The sequence below is a fragment of the Pseudorasbora parva genome, chromosome 21 (assembly GCF_024679245.1).
Source record: "Pseudorasbora parva isolate DD20220531a chromosome 21, ASM2467924v1, whole genome shotgun sequence".
NCBI lineage: Eukaryota > Metazoa > Chordata > Actinopteri > Cypriniformes > Gobionidae > Pseudorasbora > Pseudorasbora parva.
The window spans coordinates 30,310,221-30,323,952 of NC_090192.1; the positions used below are offsets into that span (position 1 = coordinate 30,310,221).

At 39.7% G+C, this 13,732-nt stretch overlaps 1 protein-coding gene across 3 annotated transcripts in view; it reads left to right on the forward strand.

Annotated features, from left to right (window-relative positions):
- The window catches only part of rbfox3a (RNA binding fox-1 homolog 3a), a 526,601-nt gene that overhangs the window by 311,682 nt on the left and 201,187 nt on the right, over positions 1-13,732 (forward strand). The gene's annotated exons all lie outside the window — the stretch shown is intronic.

A 13,732-nucleotide genomic window follows, 5' to 3' on the forward strand; every position in this document is an offset into this window, starting at 1 on the left:
ATTTCACCCAGCAAATTGAGTTTTAACCCAGCATAATGGTTGATTTAGCCTAGCCTGGATGCCAGCCGAACTAAGCCCCGCTCACAACATTTGAGCTCGGGCAGTTGGGTGTTTGATCCATAGAGGAGTAATTATGAATTGAATTGTCAGGGTGGGCTTTAGACGATGATGGACAGATGATAAACAGTAACGTAATCATCTATGTCATCAAAGAAGCTTGATTTGAATTTGTTCTAATCCTAAATGGAGAACTTGTTTGTATATGCATTCACCTTTTTCTCATATTTTCTCACATATTTCCCTCAGAAATGAAGATCGTGTTGGTTAGGGTTAGGAAATCTACAACACTGGCAAAAATTGTTTATTCCAGCGCGCGTGCAGACAGGGTCGCCAAGTTTTTACAACCAAACCCACCCCAAAACAATGGGCCAAAACAATGGGAAATAAATGCCGTTTGAGGGGTAAAATGCGTGGCAAGGCAAAATTGTGGCAAGTTTGCTTGCTAAAATTCACATTTCTGGGTCTATATATCACATAATTGAGGTCGCTTTAATCCGCGCAAATGGAAAACAACCCACGGAAAAACCTGGCAACACAGTGCAGTTGAGATTTGACAACTGACGTTATGCGTCGCTTCATTGCTCTGAGTGGTTGTAGTTCTATCCAATTGAGGTCTTTCCTGGCTCTGTTGAAACACGCCCCATAATTACAGCCCAATGGAGCAGTATCAGACTATATTCTGACTAGAATTGAGTATGATGACGTCAGGCTAGATTTAACCCAGGATAATAGTTTGAATCAGTTTTACTATAGTACTAGCTTTTTTATTTTTTTTATTTTTTTACTTCATACATGAATTAATGTTTACAGATAGTTAACTTAAATCTTCTAAACTTTTTTTTTTTAAATACTCCACACAACCACTGGTTTGCATGATAATTCCTTTATTTTCGATCATATTTTACAGTATAGCATATAGTTTTTAATACATTTTGCCTACATTTACGCTTGTTTAACAAATATTAGAAGTAAAAATTAAACATTTAGAAGAAATTCATGTGTAATCGTCCAGTTTCTGTTGTTCGGTTTCCACCATAACGGTGCTGGATCTCAGAATGGAGGTTGTATCGTGTTCAGTGGGGGAACTTCTAAATTCAGACCACCCTGCGTTTCACTTATAGCTTATACTGAATATATAGATTATATACTGATTGTCTATGGACAGGTTATGGAGCCATTCATAGCATATGTCACTATGAATGGCTCCATAACCTGTCCATAGACAATCAGTGTACAGTTCTAAGAGCATATTTTAACATTCTAAGGGCCAGATTTACTAAACAGGGCAAATTAGCGTAAGAGCGTAATTCCATAAAAGCACCGTTGGGAGTTGACAGTTCTGTGCGTGATCTATTGACGACGCGCAAATTAAAGAACACAGACACAGCCGGATCATTTCCATAATGACCAATAAAATCTACTAGTTAGCGTCTGGTATAAGACGTGCTTTTTTTGAGCGGTGAATTATGGCACAAACACCAGTAAATTGATGAGCGCAAACCTTTGTAAATCACCTCTCATAATTTATTTAAATACTCTATTCCCACGAATTTTGCGCCTGAAAGTCAGAAGCGAAAGTCAAAGCGAAAATAACCGTGTACACGACTTTTCAGTGCGAATCTATCACTGCACACTGCATGCATTTAGTAAATCCTGACGGTAGTTCTTTTAACGCCAAAAGAGGGTTTGCCTGGCACAAGCTTTCAGTAAATCTGGCCCAATGTATTTATATTCTGTATCTTTTTGAATAAAATTATACAATTTTATGCAAGGGCAAGGCATCAGGCTTTTCCATCATGCGAAAAGAACGACGCAGCATTTGTTTAGGTGACTCACATTGCGCACCTGTGTATTGCTTTGCATAAAATTAAAGGATATACAGCACAATAACGGATTTATAGATAAAATAAAATGTACAAAAACACACCCAGGATGGGTAACACAAAATCTACCCAAACACTAACCCCACCCCTCACCAAAAGAAAAAAAATTGCATCTAAACGGGTAATAGCAGAAGCTCATTTATAGTGAGGGAGTAAGGTGTTTGTTATTTTTACATTGTATGTGTGTGTGTGTGTGTGTGTGTGTGTGTGTGTGTGTGTGTGTGTGTGTGTGTATGCATACCTGGTCTTGACCCCTTCAGTAATTACTAACCAGCAGAGGAGTTTCCTAGCCTACCCTTTGACCTCTCTCCCCTACCGCATGTCTGACTGACCCTCGTCTCCCGGAGCTGCCCAAAGCCCTCCCTTAGCTCTCCTACAGCCAATTAACCTCCCACACACACCTCTGAAAAATGATCAGCCTGTTCAGTAATTACTCATTGCAGATTACGCATACATTTGACTCATTCTTCTGTGCCCTACAGCCTACATCCTAAGGGAAAGGGGTCATTTTGCGCTTGTATCTCAAAGACGGGCCCGGTTAACCCATCCCAGCATCCAGAATGAACAGAAACCAACTACGACGACACATTCTCCCTTCACCCGTGCACGATGACAGTGCCTCGCTGCTTTTTTAAAACTCACACGCTTCATCATTGATTTGAGAGCAATGCATCACCAAAACTTTCAGCCCCTCATTAATGCACGTTAAGTAATTTGCGTCTAAAGATGACTTTGTGGCCTGCTTTTTAGCATCAGTGGGAGCACGCAGTGGCCACGGTTGTCATCTTATTAGGGGCACTGCGGCTAAATGTGATCATTATCTCCAGTGAGAGGGCTGCAAATGAAAGCAATGGAGTGCAGAGATAGGAGGGCCCACTGAGCAGCATGTGCTGAATTGTCTTATTTCAATTAATTTCACTGCTAATGTGCTGGATGGCTGTGATTTTTACATAGATGATTTCAATAAGCAGAGCATTGCAGCAGAACGCATCGTTTTCTCGGAAGAGGTCAGCCAAGACGGTGCGACTTCGCCAATACTGCAGGCACGGTGCTTTCGGCAGGCTTTGCGATCTCTTAAAGTAACCCATAATCCTTTGAGTGTGCGTTTGTGGCCCCCTCAGGCTCCTGTGATCTAGTTGACCACTTGAAGCGAATTGTAAACTCTTTAATTGCTCCATCTAGACCTATTCGTCTATTTATTGTTGGTGCCCTAGAGACATGTGTGCACGCGGTGGCTTCTCTGGACAATCGCACCCGTTTGGATACTAAACGTGCCCCCGCTGAACCTTCGCAGGCTTTAGCGTTGCCATATTTAGGCTCCCCGCGGATCAGTGTGCCTCTGTGCGTTTTCCCATCGGATTGTCCATTGGCAGGCTCTTCTCTTGTTTCCGTGTCCTGGAGGGATTTCTTTTCTTGAACTGCACTCGAAAAGTTGCTCAAAGAGAGAAAAGAAACTTTTTTTTGTGCTCACTCCAAACTATTTGAACACCACAACTTTGCAGGAGCCGGTCGCAGCACATTTGCATTCTGCTAATGTCACTGGTTTAACATGATCTCCGCTCCTTCCCCTCCCTTTCCGCGGCAGTCACAGACTCGACTCCGCGTTCGTAATACTTTGACTCTAAGCATGGTAAATTAATGTTTGCTTTCTGTTCTGCTGACTAGGCAGAATGTGCCCTATGGCACTTCATAATTACTCATAAGCTCGAGATCAAATCAAAATAAATGGCTGGAGTTTCCCAAAGTGAGACCTTGGGAACGCACTTTAGAAGAACAAATTATTCACAATGCAGTCAGAGCATGAAGAGAGGGTCTATGAAGTAGCGTGCTCCTTAGAGGGCTGCGTATTAATCATTTAGAAACCCACCTGAAGTAGCGTGGAGAATTGTTTGACTGAGGCCTTGATGACCGTGTGTACGGGTATTGATAAATTCGAATGAGCATTTCACAGCCTGGTATAGAGCAAGCGATGCATTCACAGACGTTTGATCGGTGAGCTAGAACAACACTAGCGAAAATCGAGTGTGAAACATGCTTTCGCTTCCTAGCGTATTCATTTTAGCGTAAAGACGCCGTCTTTTCGTTGCCTTGAAAATAGACGCCCGCCTGCCTTGCAGAGTGTTTTTTAATAGATCCTGTTAGCGCATCTTTGGTGTATTGTGCATGAACTGCAGCTGGTTCTATGAAGCGCTCGCATGGGTAGAGCTCGTTTTTGCTGAATCATCTGCCTGGCACACGCAGGCTAGCAAACAGAAGAGCAGTCATTAATTTAGTTCTTCTTTTCTCTGTTTCATTGCTGCTTCTGCTGAGGATGCACACGCGGACACAAAGGTTTATTCAAATCATTAAAGGCATGCATGCATGCAAAGCTAATCATTTGACCTTTGGTTTTGTGCTCTGCAGAGACAAAGGCTTGCATCTGCAAGCGGCGGAGCGCATTATTTATATCATGTGATTTATGATTAGAGTGTTAATATACAAAACGCAAAAGCAGACAGAGATCAATATGAAACAAATAGCCAAAACCCTAAATTAGCACAGAGCTGCTTTTATTCAAACAGGCCATTGCTAGCATCAGGGTTGTGCACCGTTCAGAATTGAATTAAGAATTATTTTATTATAATTAAATTCCTCATTTCGAATTAAATACAAATAGAAAAAGACATTCATGTGACAAATATGGAAAAGCAAAGTTTGACAAGGCAAATTTTGAATATTGACTTCAAAAATCCAGACGTTTGAAAGCAATTTATTTTTAGATAAAATAATTAATTAATAATAATAATTAAAAACTATTCTAAATACTATAATGTAATTTAATATTTAAATCATTATTTTAAGTAATATGTTTTTATATTTTATGTATCTGTTATTAGTTATATAATGATAAATACAAAATTATCATAAACATTTAACACTTAATAATTTGTTTTAAAAATAAATAGCATTTTATATATGTAATTATACTAAAAGTGTCATTTTAGATAGACAGACAGACAGACAGACAGACAGACAGACAGACAGACAGACAGATAGATAGATAGATAGATAGATAGATAGATAGATAGATAGATAGATAGATAGATAGATAGATAGATAGATAGATAGATAGATAGATAGATAGATAGATAGATAGATAGATAGATAGATTACGGACGGACGGACGGACGGACGGACGGACGGACAGACAGACAGACAGACAGACAGATTACGGACGGACGGACTGACGGATAGATAGATAGATAGATAGATAGATAGATAGATAGATAGATAGATAGATAGATAGATAGATAGATAGATAGATAGATAGATAGATAGATAGATAGATAGATAGATAGATTACGGACGGACGGACGGACGGACGGACGGACGGACGGACGGACGGACGGACGGACGGACAGATAGATAGATAGATAGATAGATAGATAGATAGATAGATAGATAGATAGATAGATAGATAGATAGTCTCATTTTTAACTGGAACAAAACATTTTGTTTTGACAGAATCCAATTGCATTCACATGAAATGACACTGGCCAGTTTTTCAATTCAGAATTTTGCTCACCCCTGACAAAGCAATTCTGATGTGGTACTTTTGGGAATTGTTTGTTTAAGTTCCGCCTTGCCTTCACATCGAAAGCATTTTTATCTGACGATTCTGTCACAGCATCGTCTACAGTAGTAAAACATCAATAAAGTCCCTCTGAGCGGGAGCGAAGTCCACTGTGACTCGAGACAGCCATTATACGTCTGGGATGTGTGGACTGATGGTGATCAATTAGTGCAATAAACCACTGATCAGAGAGCTGGTCTTCAGTGTGACAGAGTAATCTGGTTTCTAATCCAGGCCCGGACTGCAGGGACACGGCGCGATGGAGAAAGACGCTCCCGGTCCCTCTATTATACATCAGTAACACGCGAGGCAGCGATCGATGATGCCGTTCATGACCGTAGTGTGCACTGCGCACAACATCTCGCTCCTGATCCCATCAGTGGCGATCGTTTACTTATTCATAGGTTCAATCATTTATTAGTTCAGGGATTTATTTGATGAATGTGTGTCATATTTAGAGACTCGTAAATGTACGGCGAGATTCACATTACGGTGAAGTGTCGCGCCCGGTGGACTCGAGATGCGATCTGTGTGTACTGAAAACAGCAGCGGGGAAGTTCGCAGGTGTCAGGCCTGATATGCTCGCCCTGGGCTATGTGGGGGGAAAAAGGGCTATTGAACTGTTCGGAGTTTGGAGTGCTAGTCCCCACACCCCGCCCCTCTCTCTCTGTCCCCGTTTCTATCCAGTCACTTGATTTCTTCTGCTGCTGTCTGTGCACTCATGCAGAATTAGCTTATTTGTCAGCGGGTTGCGCCTCAGAGCCCCGGTGCACATCTCCAAATCCATTTCCAGAAGCGAAGCACAAAGGACGTTGTCCTTATGTCATGACGACAAATTTGCTGAGCCTCCTCGATCCGAATGCAATGCAGGAAAATGGTCCCATCGCTCCTGCGGGAGTCTGTGGAGCACTAATGAATGGGCTTCTGGCTGCGAGGAGTTCTCATTGCACCTTTTTTATTATTATGATTATTACTATTGAGTGTAAGCTACATTTTTCCCTTCTTCCTCTGAACCCAAGGTGCTCTGTAAACATGACTCATACACTCAGCTCCTGCGAGAGAGATGACTTCTTTTACAAATGTATGTATCTGGAGAAATACTTTTCCTTGAATGAAGAAACATGTTTATTTTTCATTTTTTATTTTTTTATTTTTGGCTTTGAACGGAGGCAATTATCAAAAATATTAACTTTATTTGGTAGAATTTTCACACAGGATGCAATACTGGATTCAAAAACTGCTAGATGCAGTGCAGCAGAACAGAACAAAGTGCATAGGGTCTTCAGAAACTTTATTTTAGAACTTTTTTTTTTTAGCTTGGCATTGAAGAATATATCCTTTTAAAGGAAGTGTATGTAAGATTGTGGCCAAAACTGGTACTGTAATCACTATACCCCCTCCCCCTCCCCCTGAGTCGAGGTTGCCAGATAGGCTGCAGGATCCATGTTTGTAGCTGCAGCTGTGGTAACGAGCAGATCTGGCAACTCGGATGCCCAAACACTACTGACTTTGTGATTGGTCGATAGGTGGAGGGTGGAGCTTCAGGCCAAAACTCAACAGGTCAACATCGACATCAGCTGAGGGCTGCAACAACAACTTTTAAATGACAATATCTGGGCCGGACTACTGTTGTCAGTGATATAAGTGTTTAAAATTAACATGATTTCTCAATGTCTAGTAACATATCAGGGCCATTTTAGGATTACATTTCTCATATACAGTTCCTTTAATGTAGTCATTACTACATCAAAAACATTTGTCAATTTTACAAGTTTAGTTAACAATTTTATTTTACAAAATGATCAAACATATTATAATGGTAACATGTGTTAATGTTTTTTAAAGAAGTATTTTTTTCTCACCAAGGCTGCATTTTTTTTAATCAAAAATACTGTAAAACTGTAAAATATGATTACATTTAATTTGTTTTTAAATGTATTACAAACTGTCCTGCAAGAGGTTCAATCAGGTAGAGTTAAATAGTCCATTATAAGTGCTCTTGGGAAAGGGAAAAGTCCAATGACACAAAAAAAAAGGCAGTTCCAAAGGCACTCAGTCAGACGTAAACAGAGGAGAAGGAATGAAAACTCAGTCTCTGGGTGTTCAACTTATAAGTTGATCTCATTCTCATTCTTTGTGCTGCTTTGCCCTGAAGAAGACCATTTGTTGGTTGAAACATGTTGGCTCTTGTATTTTTAAAAATGACTTAAAGGAAGTGTATGTAAGATTATGGCCAAAACTAGTACTGCAATCACTTTCAAATGACTGCAGAGCGGTGTAATTAACATGACATCTTAATGTCTAGTGACATATCAGGGGCATTTTATGATTAATTGAAATACATTTCTTACATACAGTTCCTTTAAGCCATACCAAACAAAGGCTGAGTCTGACTGAGTGCCTTGGACCTGTCGTTTTTTTGTGTATTAAAAAATGTAATTCATTCCTCTAATGGCAAAACTGAATTGAGCATCATTACTCCAGTTTTCAAAAATCAGCCTAATATGCAGATTTGGTGCTCAATAATCATTTCTTGCTATTTTCAATGTTGAAAATGTCCCGTTTAAACAATATAATCCATCCTTGCTGAACACATTCATTTCTTTCTTTACTTCTTTACTTTCTAAAAATCTTATTGACAATCTTTTGAATGACAGTGGATGTCTGTGAAATAGCGTGCTGAAGTTAACATTCATCCCTCTGGACTGGCAGACATTTCTCCTTTTTTCAGTCATTCATGGAGATCATTATTAATTGTATTATTATCTTTTATTTCATATTCGTCTATTATTGTGGTATCATCTGTTTTGTTTTAATCCCTTAGTTTCATATAAACACAAAAATGAACTTTTGGCTAGTTACATTACTTGATTCTTGTTGTCTATGGCCCCAATCAGACAGAGCGTGTTTTTTCAGTGAGAGGCCCAATTTTTTAAATTGTTTTCTCTTTGTGCGCGCTGTTTATGCGCCCTGGGTTCGTCGCATTTTAGCCGCCTGCCGAGTCTTGCATTTTTGTAGGAGTGCTCTCTGAGTGCCTGAAGTTGAAAAAAATCTACTCTGAGCAGAAAAGCGCCCGACATCATTTACATTTTTCCCAATGTCCAATCGAATGAATGGAGAGGCGGGCCTTCCGTTGTGGTTACGGTTACCTTGATTAGACTGACAGGACAGCTGATTCGGGGGTTGCCTAGAAACATAAAACACAGCAAACTTCTCTTTTCTAAATTAAAGGGGTGATGAATTGAGGAATCAACTTTCCCTCGAGCTTTTGATATATAAAATGTCATGGTAATATAAGATTATCCTGTAAGTTTCAGAGCTGAAATCTTCCTTGTTAGTCAAAGAAAAGCTTTTATAGACACCAGGCTCAGCAAACGGTCCTGTGTTTCATTCTTATGTCATAGAGCTACGGAACACACACCTCCACAGAATAATGAGCACGTGTAGTTCAGTAGCCTCGCCCACTGACTCATGGAGGGCTTGTGCTAGCTGGTCAACAACAATTTCATGTCGAGGAAGATTAAGATATTGTGCTATTCCTGGTTGTGGAAGAACACGGTCGCTGCATGAGCTTCTTTCTGATCCTAATATTAGGAATGAGTAGTTTATTTTAAATGAAGTTCCAGCTCACGTGGGGAAGACATGTTCACCTTATTTCACAGCGGAATTGTTTGTAAACAAATCTCTGGTCGGTGCTGGATTTGGATCCGACAGGTATGGTGCAACACACTTATGTGAGTAAAACGTATTTTTATATTTGATAGTATTGCATTGTTATAGATCGTTTTGCTTATAGTGTACATGTCTAACAGAACATACCTCAGCACGCAGAATATAGACACGTATGGGCCATCGCTCGCAAAGCCCGGCACGCAAATGAGTCATATTATATTCCATTTTTGTTCTGCTATTCTCTCTCCCTCTGCCCCCTCCCGTGTGCTCTCGTTCTCTCTCTCTCTCTCTCTCTCTCTCTCTCTCTCTCTCTCTCTCTCTCTCTCTCTCTCTCTCTCTCTCTCTCTCTCTCTCTCTCTCTCTGACATCTGAAGGGCAGCGCGCCGAACGTGTATGTGTGCGCCCGCGGTTTGCGCTTATATCGTCCGATCTTGCGGGCTATGTGTAATATAAAAATAATAGTCCAATCATTCGTGTGTCGATGAGAAATAAAACATTGTGTTTGTTTGATAAAGACGTTTACAAGCCCTGTGATCGAGAAAATAATTTTGGTTGTAGGTTCTCCCTCATTCTCTCCTCTCTAATATGAACCGAACTGACAGGGGAGCTTAAGATATTAATATGCAGATATTATCCAATCCTAGCCGTGGGTGTTTACTTCAAAGTCTCCAGTGCTGCATGGCCATCAAAACCCAGCGTTTTGGAGAGAGCCTCAAACCAAGTGTAGAAAATAGCCTATTACTTATGAGTTATGATGTTTTTGAATGTAAAAACCACACAAACATCATTAGTTGACCTCAGACAACAGTATAAAAAAAATTAAAAAGCCAGTTCATGACACCTTTAAAAGTGCAATGTGCCACACATCATCAAACCTGAAAAAGGTTTGAGCTGGGCATAAGAAGGCTGTTCTTTTCTTTTTCTATTTTTTAAAGTTTGATTACACAAGACAAAGTAGTCAAAGCTGTCCTTTTAATGTTTTTAGATACACAAACTAGTGCAGACACAACACACAAAGGGCGTCCTGTACCCTTCATGGTGCATATTTACACAATGGAAAGTTCTTTTAAAGCATAAAACAATTTGTAAAATCTCCATATTAGTCCTAAACCACATTTATGTGCTGCACGATTTTCATAAAATTAATTGTCATTTTTATGTTATTTTCACCTGTTCAGTGGCTCATACAGTGATGTATTTCCATGCCATCTGACTTTGTTTCCCCTCACTATATGTCTGATGTCAGAAGCTGAATGTGGGGATTCCTCAGCAGGTGTTGTTTTTTAATTGAATCCAAAATCTCTGTGGAGGCTATCCTCCTCCTCCTTCTTCTCCTCCTCCTCTCCTCAAAGCAACAACAATAGCTAGTTACAGGGTAATGAATGGCTAAATCACGCCTGCTTTGTTTACTCATTTGTGACTGTCACACTGTTCTCTGTTCATGGATTCATGGATTCCAGGAACTTTAGGCTTGTGCTTCCCAAAGGTTCCAGATCTGAAAAGCCACACAGTGTGAGCTGAAAAATGACTCTGCAAATGAGTTTTTTTTTCTTTTTTGTTTTTCTACCTTCAAAGGGACTGCTAAAAAAGATGAAGCGCGCCCAAAAAAATCCATGTGGTTTCATCAGGGCAAGCATACACGCAATTTTAGCCCTCACCTGTTCCTAGTGACAACAAACATCTCCATTCCCCACTAGCATTAGTGCAGAGCAGATGTACTAATGAACAGCTCAGCGCCATTGGAGGAGGTGGTAGCGCACACATTTTAAAGAGCAGAACAAGAAAAACATATAGAGTAGCCTTTTATGTTTCTGTACATGCTAACAGTCCAGAATTTTACTAACCCAATTTATCCTGAGAAAGACACATTTTAGTCGCTGCACATTTTGGAAATTACACAAATTGCCATATTTATTTATTTACACATTGGACCCTTTGTTAACAATCTGAGCGCATGGTCTGAAGCACCTTGTGTCAGAATCCACTTTTGCTAGTTTTCTAGAAAAAAAACAATCTGTTGGTCCAAAAGGGTTGTACCTAGTCTGTTAAAGGTTCACCTGACCAATAAAGACTAGCACTTAACTATCCAATTCAATTTTCTGTTTGTTGGTCTTAAAAATAATAATAATAATAATAATAATAATAATAATAAAACAAAAATTGGTTTGTGTACTGTGCTCGATTAACTGAGACTTCTTACAGCGCTTGCAGGTTGTTGCCCTTGTTTGTTTCGTTGCTTCTATTGCTCTCCCGTTTTGGATAAAAGTGTCTGCTAAATGACTAAATGTAAATGTTAATGAGTCATGGGTGTTGACGTCGTTTATGAGCGAAAAAATATTTTTAATATTTAAAAATGTGTCTCCTGCTGCGCGTCCCTGTGTGTGTAACAAGCATGTAGAGATGCCTATATGCGCATATTACTAACATGCCCCTTAAATAACACAATACACCTGAACACACCTCATTTTTAGACCATCATGCCTATGGGTGCACAGATGGGCACAAGTGCATTTGCTATTTAAACAACATGGCGCTGGACATGAAAAAGATAACTGGGTCAGTCTGAAACTAGCAAAAGACACCAGCGTCGGGCCTGCCATCGCTTTGTGCCTGATGTTTGATAGGGCCCTTAATGGTCATGGTTTTTCATGTTTTTTTGAACTTCTGTCCCCGATTCTATTAAAATATGCACATTTCATGCACATAATCATGCCCCAATTTTTTTATCAAAATTTGGGGCATGACAAGTCCATGTTTTTTCACCCATTTTTGTCTTTTTTTTCAACTTGTGACCTTTTATACTGTGACAAGAATGCACATTGTAGTGATTAATATTTTTGAATGAATACAAATTGCATTTTAAGTTTTAAGTATGCCATCTTTGTAATTTTTTAAGTATGCCATCTTTGTAATTTTTTAAAAACGAGAAGGTTTTTAGACCCATTTTCAAAACAAAAAAAAATACTTTTTTTAAATTTATTTTTTTACTAAGAAATACTCATTCTACATTAACAGTTATAATGCTTTTATGGTTCTTTGGTAGCCTCTTTTTTTCTCAAACAATAGACACTAACAAATCACAATGTATTTGTGAGTCCTAGGGTCCTAAAAAAGCATCTACCAAACGCCTACACAGGACGAGGATATCTTCAGCAGCATATTATAATGATTTCTGAAGGATCATGTGAGACTTGAGTAATGGCTCCTGAAAATTCAGCTTTATCACCACAAGAATAAAACACACTTGAAAAATATATTAAAATAGAAAGCTGTCATTTTAAATTGTAATAATATTACAGTCTGATCAAAAATAGTGCAGACTTGGTAAACATAAGAGACTTTTTTATTTAAAAAACATCGCAACAACTTTTTGACCCCAAACCTTTGACTGGTAGTGTTAATGTAAATGTAAGGAGGTCAGTCGATGTCTTAACATGTCTGCGAAGTAATTGACCGACGGGACAGCAAGGCAGAAGTCTTCGGCTTGGGACACGGCCATTGTGACCCTTTGTGGTGTGTCCTGGTCTGCTTGATTAATTAGTGCAGTGATGAGAATATATAGAAAGGTGAGGAGAGCATTACTCCCTCCTGAACGCACGCTCAATACCTTTACCCATCTATTGAAGAGAAGGAAGGTTGTCTAAAGGAAATGGGGCCTGCGTGCAGAGCGACCACTTCTTTTCTTCAGTCTATGTTTAATGTCAGACTGCTCGCACCCCAGCTGTTTGCAATAAGCAGTGTTGTTATGAATACTCTAATACTTGCTGATGGAACTCTATTAGAATCCCCCCCGTTTATTTGGCGGCGCTGAAGCCGGAGAAGTCTTGTTATGAAACTCGTAGATGGATAATCCAACCTCGTGATAGTCTAACCCACAGGGTGGTCATTAATAATAATCTACGGGATCTTATCTCACTTAATAATGCAATTAGTGGCTGAGTGCATCGACTTGAGCTGTAATGTTTAGGGTCCGCAGTTCAGGGCAGGTGTTCCATCATCCCTTAATGTTCTGACAATTTACTGTCCGTGAATGAGATTCACAACAGCGATCCTCTGGATGTAAACGATAAGCGTGATTTGTTTGCTGAAGGGCGACACGTCACGGAAGTGTGGATTCTTCTTGTTTTCGTGTCACGTTTATTGATTACATTTTATAATATGAACATATTGTGCAAAACACTCCCAGGCTATTCCCCTAATAAATTCCCCTGACCAAGGTCGTGCATTGTGGGCAGATCATGAGGTATAGATCAGCGTGGCCGTTCTATTTGATGTATTTCTCTGACTTGTTATCTCTCTAAGCATCTGTTTCTTGTTACAAAGCGATGGCATAGTATCTGAAATGGAGACAGAGTTCCTAACCAGCCAGTTATGAGCATCAGAGGTTATTATTGATTACCTGTCTACTTTGTTATCCAGAGCCCTTTGTTTCCTCAAACTCCCCTGTTCCATGGCACTGTGGCGTTACGGCGGGTCAGAGCTCTCTCATGAGCCGTTCTGTTAT